This window comes from Toxotes jaculatrix, chromosome 10 (assembly GCF_017976425.1).
Source record: "Toxotes jaculatrix isolate fToxJac2 chromosome 10, fToxJac2.pri, whole genome shotgun sequence".
Taxonomy (NCBI): domain Eukaryota; kingdom Metazoa; phylum Chordata; class Actinopteri; family Toxotidae; genus Toxotes; species Toxotes jaculatrix.
In genome coordinates, this window is record NC_054403.1 from 903,005 (window position 1) to 909,363 (window position 6,359).

Sequence of the window (6,359 nt, forward strand, 5' to 3'; positions counted from 1 at the left end):
CTCAAATCCTCTTCTTCATTGAAGTTTTTACATTTAAGCAGGTGACATAGGCAGAGGCATAAATCAGTATATCTACATTCTTTATCAAAATTTGGGGGCGCAGTATGTTAAGAGTGCGGCTTTGGACTTTTGACCGGCCTGAGATAGGAGGGTCGTGGGTTCAATCCCTCGACCAAGCGCAAAAAAAAAAAAAAGGATACGGTGGTGGTGAAGCCTCCCCTACTTCTGCAACCATGGCTGTGGTGCCCCTGAGCAAAGCACCGATTCACCCCAGCTCCCCGGGCGCCTCACTAGGCAGCCCCCTGCCCCAGCGTCTCTAGTGCATGTTGCTCATGTGCATAATGCTTGTGTGTGTGTTTCGTTCACTTGGTGTGGGTAAAATGCAGAGAATAATTTCCCCAGGAGGGATCAATAAAGTAATTTAAAAAAAATAAATAATAAAAAATGGCCCCGACACTGAGACAACCCATTGCGTGAGTACTTTTACTTTAAAGTAAATTTAAAAGTAAGTACTTAGTACTTTTACTTAAGTAAGATTCTTGATGCAGTACTTCCACTTTCACTTGAGTATATTTTTTGAGGGATATTTGTACTTTTACTTAAGTACTAAGCTTCAGTACTTCCTCCACCACTGCAGCAAAGTGACAGTAAAGCCTGATTTGATTTGATTTGACTTAACACAAAATATGGAAAGACTTTAAAGGAGCAGTGTGGAGGATTTAGAGGGATCTATTGGCAGAAATGGAAGATAATATTCAAAATTATGTTTTCAGTACAGTTTAATCACATGAAATGCGAATTTGATTTATCAGGTTTACATGAAAACAAAAAGACTCAAAATAACATGAATAAATGAACAAATTAATGTAGAATGTAACAGTTGCTAATAGATAAACCAAAAAACTTAACAGCAATAATCACAACCAACTGAAACATCTACGTTTGACAAACAACATTTAAAACAGCTCCAGAAAAACACACAGCTGACCTAAAGATTATAAAACTATTATAATAATAATGAGAATATTTTCATACTGTGTATATTTGAAAAAACTAAAGTACTAATCTACACTGACTGATAATGTTAAAGATCATGTCTGGACTTACACAGCCTTTCTGCAGTTCCCCACAGCTGGGATCAGTCTCCGTCGTCCCTCCGTCGTCTGTTCTCTGATCTGTTCTCTGACTTCAGGAACTCTTGGATCTCCTGATGTACTGAGCGGTCGTTCATCTCCATCAGACAGAGGAAGATGTTGATGCTTCTGTCAGGAGAGATATCATCCCTGTTCATCTCCTTCAGGTTGTTGATGGCTCTCTGGATGATTCGTGGTCTTTTCTTTTTCTTACCCAGAAGGCCTCCTAAGAGTCGTTTACAGATTGTTAGATCTGTAAATACGTATCAAGATTAAAGGGTCTAAGTCCCTGTGTTCGTCATCTTGTCCCAGGAAAGTCCTCAGCTCTCCTGTCTTCCTCTCTGTGTAACAGTGGAACATGTAGACTGCAGCCAGAAACTCCTGAATGCTCAGATGAACAAAGCAGTAGACTGTTTTCTGGAAGATCACACTCTCTCTTTTAAAGATCTCTGTACAAACTCCTGAGTAAACCAAGGCCTCTGTGACATCAAGACCACACTGCTCCAGGTCTTCTTGGTAGAACATGATGTTTCCTTTCTCCAGATGTTCAAACGCCAGCCTCCCCATCTTCAGAAGAACTTTCCTGTCAGCCTTCGTCAGCTGCTGTGGACTCGTCTCATGTCCCTCATCATACTTGTGCTTCTTCCTCTTTGTCTGAACCAGCAGGAAGTGTGAGTACAGGTCAGTCAGGGTCTTGGGCAGCTTTCCTCTCTGCTCTGTGGTCAGCATGTGCTCCAGAACTGTAGCAGAGATCCAGCAGAAGACTGGGATCTGACACATGATGTGGAGGCTCCTGGATGTCTTGATGTGTGAGATGATTCTTCTGGACAGCTCTTCATCACTGGATCTCCTCCTGAAGTACTCCTCCTTCTGGGCATCAGTGAAGCCTCGTACTTCTGTTACCCTGTCAACACATGCAGGAGGGATCTGATTGGCTGCTGCAGGTCGGGAGGTTATCCAGACCAGAGCTGAGGGAAGCAGATTCCCCTGGATGAGGTTTGTTAGCAGCACGTTGACAGATGACTTTTGTGAGACATCAGACACGACTTCCCTGTTGCTGAAATCCAGTGAAAGTCTGCCTTCATCCAGGCCATCAAAGATGAATAATACTTTACAGACAGCGAGCTTCTCTGCTGTTATCTTCTTTAATGTTGGATGGAAAACGTGGAGCAGCAGGAGAAGACTGTACTGCTCATCTTGGATCAGGTTCAGCTCCCTGAACGAAAGCAGAACCAGCAGACTGACGTCTTGGTTTTCAGAGCCCTCTGCCCAGTCCAGAGTGAACTTCTGCACTGAGAAGGTTTTTCCAATGCCAGCGACGCCGTTCGTCAGAACAACTATGATGCGTCTCTGTTGGTCAGGTAAGGCTTTTAAGATGTCGTGGCACTTGATTGGAGTGTCATGGAGGGTCTCCATCTTGGAAGCTGTCTCCAGCTGCCTCACCTCATGTTGGGTATTAACCTCTTCACGCTGTCCCTCTGTGATGTAGAGCTCAGTGTAGATCCTGTTCAGGAGGGTTTCACTTCCTGCTCCATCAGTTCCTTCAGTCACACGTTCACATCTCCTCCTCAGACTGATCTTATGTTCATCTAAAACCTCCTGTAGACCACTATCTGCTGAAAATCTGCTGACACAGAAGAAATAATGTCAGACTTAAGAAAGAGAATCTGAGAATCTGCTCATTTCTTTCATCAGCTGCATAAAAACTAAAGACAAGCAAAGAAAAGCTTTTTCATTTTGTGGTATTTCTAATCATCTTAAATGTCAAAGCTGTATGATAGAACAAATGACTCTGTATCAAACCACAGCTCCTGTTTTCAGACATGATGACATGAGCAGACAGAGGTACAGTCTTACTTTGTACAGTGCTGCTCTGACTGACTGTCTGCAGTCCAGCTCTTGTTCTGGATCTTTCTCTCAGATTTTATATCTTATACATTTTCCAACGAAAATTTGAACTTCCTGAGATACTCCTGGATTTTTTGGGTGGATTACTGTGAGATCCTTTCCAATGGTCATTAAATCCCACAAACCTGACAACAAATGATTTTAGCAGCACGACCTGTGCTGAGACTAAATGTTCTGTTGATTGATGTGAACAAATATCCAGATTTAGTTCACAATGTCTGGAAGCTGTTAAAGGCTCAGACGTGTAAATCATTAAAGTGGAACCTCCAACATGGAGACACTGTGTTTTTTCTTTGTCCTTCTTTTCATTGACAGGTCTACAGACTCTGGAAGTGGCAATCAGGCTCTCACAATGACAGAGACTGATACAGTAACATGAGAAAGCTCTGCTTTATAAATCTGCTGAAAAGAGTGTGTGTGCATATTTCTGTCTGTGTGTGGACACAGAGTTTTATGGATCTGGCCCCTGGTGTCTCCCTGTTTCCTTCAAATATGTCTGAGAACTGAATCATCCTCAGGTCAGTTTACACTAGAAACAGTCTCTTACTTGTGCGTGTCTGAGGGTCCAGGTTCATTACTGAAGTCTGGAGGACTAAACTCTTTGTACCTTGCTCTCTTCATAGACAGACAGCTGGATCCTGGAGACTCTGCTCTCAGTCTGTGGTCCTGACCTCTGAAAACACAAACACATTTTTATTCATATCACATCAATCACTGATAAATTGTCTGAGGACAAAGTGATTTATCAGTTGATTATAAAATATGTGCAGTTTCCATGTGTTGATGACCTGACTCACATTAGCTCTAAAGAACTGTAGTGGGAATATTTTGATCTGTGGATTTATCTACATTTGGTGCTGTGTGTGTGTTTGTGTTCACAAACATGAAGGAACATGTCACCCAGTGTAACTACGGCAGCTGTTACAGGCAGAGACAACAACTGCAGGACCTCAACACACTAAACACTGTTATAGCCCAAAGTTTGGAGGTTCACAGGTTTGTAGCAGTTCTCTTACTTTGTGTCTGAGGGTCCAGGTTCGTTATTGAAGTCGGGAAGATTAAACGGTTTGGACCTGTCACTCTCCATAGACGGACAGCTGGATCCTGGAGACTCTGCTCTCAGTCTGTGGTCCTGACCTCTGAAAACACAAACACATTTTTATTCATATCACATCAATCACTGATAAATTGTCTGAGGACAAAGTAATTCTGGGAACTCTCAGCTGACGTCCTGCAGCAACGTCACCATGTAGCACTGAACACAATACTGAAGGATGGAGGCAACACACCAGCATCCATAAACAACACTGTTGTGTCAGTTAATCATAAAATATGTGCAGTTTCCACGTGTTGATGACCTGACTCACATTAGCTCTAAAGAACTGTAGTGGGAATATTTTGATCTGTGGATTTATCTGGTGCTGTGTGTGTGTGTGTGTAGGTGTGTGTGTGTGTGTTTGTGTGTGTGTGTGTGTGTGTGTGTTGATGGAGATGAAGGAACATGTCACCCAGTGTAACAGTGTGGTTCATTAATGTGTTTAATATTTTCTGGCTCAGAGGAATCAGATCTATCAGGCTGTGATACACATTCTGTGTGGGTTTGACTCTGCACATGGGATTTATTGGTAATAAGAAAAATATGGAAAATCAGTGAAAGTAAAAATGTTCTTTAGTCAAATCATTTCAAAAGAAACGCGCAGCCTCAGCAGTCAGTATTAATACACTGATGAGCCAGAAGAACCAGGAAGAACAGATTTTCTGTCGACACTACAGCAGCGGTTACAGGCAGAGACGACAACTGCAGGACCTCAACACACTAAACACTGTTATAGCCCAAAGTTTGGAGGTTCACAGGTTTGTAGCAGTTCTCTTACTTTGTGTCTGAGGGTCCAGGTTCATTACTGAACTTTGGAGGATTAAAGTCTTTGGACCAGTCACTCTTCATCGACGGACAGCTAGATCCTGGAGACTCTGCTCTCAGTCTGTGGTCCTGACCTCTGAAAACAAACATATTTTAATTCATATCACATCAATCACTGATAAATTGTCTGAGGACAAAGTCATTCTGGGAACTCTCAGCTGACGTCCTGCAGCAACGTCACCATGTAGCACTGAACACTATACTGAAGGATGGAGGAAACACACCAGCATCCATAAACAACACTGCTGTGTCAGTTAATCATAAAATATGTGCAGTTTCCACGTGTTGATGACCTGACTCACATTAGCTCTAAAGAACTGTAGTGGGACTATTTTGATCTGTGGATTTATCTGGTGCTGTGTGTGTGTGTGTAGGTGTGTGTGTGTGTGTGTTTGTGTGTGTGTGTGTAGGTGTGTGTGTGTGTGTGTTTGTGTGTGTGTGTGTAGGTGTAGGTGTGTGTTGATGGAGATGAAGGAACATGTCACCCAGTGTAACAGTGTGGTTCACTGATGTGTTTTAATATTTTCTGGCTCAGAGGAATCAGATCTATCAGGCTGTGATACACATTCTGTGTGGGTTTGACTCTGCACATGGGATTTATTGGTAATAAGAAAAATATGGAAAATCAGTGAAAGTAAAAATGTTCTTTAGTCAAATCATTTCCAAAGAAACAAGCAGCCTCAGCAGTCAGTATTAATACACTGATGAGCCAGAAGAACCAGGAAGAACTGATTTTCTGTCGACACTACAGCAGCTGTTACAGGCAGAGACGACAACTGCAGGACCTCAACACACTAAACACTGTTATAGCCCAAAGTTTGGAGGTTCACAGGTTTGTAGCAGTTCTCTTACTTTGTGTCTGAGGGTCCAGGTTCATTACTGAACTTTGGAGGATGTCTCTCTTTGGACCAGTCACTCTTCATAGACAGACAGCTGGATCCTGGACACTCTGCTCTGTCCTCTTCTTCCTCCACACAAACACTCATCTTCTGGACTTCAGTCAGTCTGAGAAGGAAACCAGTAAAACAGACTGTGAGCTCAGATACAAAGAATCAGGACAAGTCTGATCAAGAGTCACATGCAAGACTGAGAGAACAGGAATAACACACACACACACACACACACAGACTAACAGAGTCCACAGTAGAGACAGATATGGTTTTTTCAGGGCCGATACCGATTATTAGTAGTTAAGGAGGTGATAACTGATATTTGGAGCCAATATCCATTTGCAGTAAAAGTGAAAATATTTGAATAATACAAACTCCAACACTCAACTTCGTTTAAATGCTTTTAAGCATATGTTTATTAAACAGCTTTTCAGATTTTGCAACACGGTTTTTTTTTTTTTTTATCTTAGACAATAGACATCTTTGTTTTAAAGTTCTAACAAAAAG

The 6,359-nt window shown here is 42.1% G+C and overlaps 1 long non-coding RNA gene across 2 annotated transcripts; it reads right to left on the reverse strand.

The window, feature by feature from the left end:
* Positions 1 to 2,726: 2,726 nt before the first annotated feature.
* On the reverse strand, positions 2,727 to 5,856 carry LOC121188641. Of its 2 annotated transcripts, none has more exons than XR_005894722.1 (3): positions 5,815 to 5,856; positions 4,058 to 4,180; positions 2,727 to 2,757 (listed from the first exon to the last, which is right to left on the reverse strand). It is a non-coding gene; the product is annotated as an uncharacterized LOC121188641 (long non-coding RNA). The 2 variants fall into 2 exon arrangements; XR_005894723.1 differs by lacking the exon at positions 2,727 to 2,757 and adding an exon at positions 3,635 to 3,714.
* Between the last annotated feature and the right edge of the window lie 503 nt (positions 5,857 to 6,359).